The following is a 2,637-nucleotide window of genomic DNA, read 5'->3' as shown; positions in this document are numbered from 1 at the left end:
TCCCGTGTATTTTTGAATCAGGATGGAGGTAACTTCTTTAACAACCCTCCTACCACCCGCTCGTCGTTATAGTACTGCAAGCTTTTGTGCAGGCTCCCATCGCAGCTGCGACTTGACTCCCAAAGCCCCCCTGGGCTGTGATCCATTGCTTTGGGGGTGGGGCCGGGTACCTCTCACCCTTCACCAGCAGGGTGTGTTTTGTCCCTACAAACTTGTATCAACCCTGCACAGTCTCTTATGTATCACCTGTGTTTGTCTGTGCTCGCTGTTTGGGGTTTTGGGGTGTTTTTCCCGAGTCTGTACAGACTTCGTGCTGGGTTGAGGAGTATTTTAAGTGGGTGGATGGCAGGGAGATAGCAAAGGTATTTTTGGAGCTGTAGGACAGTGTGGCAATGTCCAAGCCCAGCAGGTAAGCAGAACTCCTGAGAGGGGGCACTGTGCAATAAGGAAACGCAAGATAAGGAGCAGGCAGCATGCGCTCTCCTCCCGGCTTCTTCTCCATCATTTCCCAGCTCTTTCTGCCCTCCTGGTGACGTTTCTGGCCTGGGCAAGCCTACTTGAACACCTGCCAGCCAAGCTTGCATCTTCCAGAGGTGTGCTACCAAGTTCATCCATAATCAAGCAGCTTGGCTATTCACTTTATTTGGTCGTGTGCTGTGACTGGGATGGGTCTCTATCATGTACATGATGGTACATGTGGTGCTCCCTGGCCACACCAGACTTGCTCCTCATCCCCACAGGTCTGCTCCATGTACATTTGCCAGGGAAATCCCAGCAACATTACATGAGCTGCAGCTTCTTGGAAGTCAGCTGGGAGCAGTAGCTGCTAAAGCCAGAAATGTTGGCAGTTCCTGATGCAGCGTGGATCTGGGGCCATCTGAGAAATCTCCTCATGGTTGTGGCCATTGATGTCTGCCAAAACATGCAAACAACTGGGAGGAAATCAGTGGAGTTTGGTTTTCTGACCAGCTGAGTAGAATGTAACTGCAGGAAGGAGGCCACCAACAGGACTGGAAATAAAGATGTAGAAACAGCACTGAAGGCAAAGCTCAGGTTTGGAGACACCCTTGCCTCTGTCCCTGCAGACTCACAAGAGTTGTCCTCCAACCAGAGGTCAAAATAGTCTTCAACAATGAAAGGCTTCAGGCCGAGCAAGGAGGCCTTGGGGAAAGGAGATGGAGACAGTCTCTCCTCCCTGTGCTGCCAGGGCAGACCAGCAGATGGAAGTTGCTGGGGTTTGCAGGAGCCATTTTGATCCTTTGCAGAAGCTGTTTGAATTGCTTTTCATCAGCATTTGCCACAGAAATGGGCTGAAAGCACCAGATCATGTGATCTGCATGACTGAGCTGCATCTGGGTACTTAATCATCAGCAAAGGTATGCAGGACCACGAGGAGAGCATCAGCGCTGTGGGCACTCCTGACCTGCAGTCCTTTGACCAGCAGGTTCCTGGATGAATGCAGTATTAGATGAACTGTCTCCTTTCCTACATCTCTGTTTTCAAGCAGGGACTGAGTTTTGCATCTGGGCTTCCCAGCAGCCTCCCTGAAGATGTCCCGGCATGCTGTGAGCACATCTAATCAGTTCAAATGGGGGCCTGAGCCAGCTCCATGGCAGCTTGTCCAGCACGGCTGTGCTGAGAGGCCTTTTTGTGTCAGAGCAGTTGGATTTTCTATTTCCAAAGTGCTCCTTGCTGCAGTACCAGGGCCACATGGTGTGGCAGAGCACAGCATTTTCAGGATAAAATGGTCCAAAAACTGCCAGATTTATTTATTTATTGTCCCACCTTCAAAACGAGGAAGAGAGAGAGATTCCAGTTAAATGTAAATTGAAAGTCTGCCAAAACCAGCCTTTTTCCCTATTCCTTCTTCTCCCAACCCCAACATGCCCACCTTTTCTCTGGCCGCTTTCTCCTGTGGCCACTGCCAGAGAGATCCAGGGAGCGTGAGGACCAAAGGACTCAGGCGCCAGGGACCTGGTGATGCTGTGCCACATCGAGAGCTGCCCTCCACCCTGGACCTTCATCCTACCCACAGGCCGGGAACATACCCTGTCCCCAAATCACTGCCTGGAGAGTGTCCCCTTGAGTAGGACACAAGCGGGAGCAGCCTGGGAGGTGGGGAGCTCAGGGTAAATATCACAGCTACAATTTTGCACCCCCTTCAATGGAACGGGGCTCACTTGAACGGACATGGAGGGGCAGAGGCACACGTGTATGCGCACGCCTGCACCGCGCTCGCTCCAGCTGGGGAGGGGGACGCCCAGGGACCCTCGGAGCAGACGTGACCTACTTTAGCTCCAAGGCGAGCCGTGTTGCACAGGTCCCAGTGTAAAAGCTTAATAGAGCTGGGTGTAAATTATTCATTGCCTGGCCATGTTAATGCATGTGCTAAAGGCTTTTTTAAAAAAAAATAAATTTAAAAATCTCCTTTATAATTTAAAGCCTTGCATGCTCCCATCTCCGGGCCCCGACTACTCTCCAGGGTGTTTCCGCTTAGGTGAGCAGAGCTGCAAAATGCAGACAGAGCCGGCAGGCGAGAACCAGGCTGGCAGGAGCTGGACGTGGGAAGGAACCGGGATGCAGGCAGGAGCTGGGATGCAGGCAGGAACAAGCTTTCCCTGTACTGTGGGCTGGGGG

This window comes from Mesitornis unicolor, unplaced genomic scaffold (genome assembly GCF_000695765.1).
Source record: "Mesitornis unicolor isolate BGI_N332 unplaced genomic scaffold, ASM69576v1 scaffold35890, whole genome shotgun sequence".
Lineage (NCBI taxonomy): Eukaryota > Metazoa > Chordata > Aves > Mesitornithiformes > Mesitornithidae > Mesitornis > Mesitornis unicolor.
The sequence above is the reverse complement of the archived record's forward strand: the minus strand, read 5'-3'. Positions refer to the sequence as shown.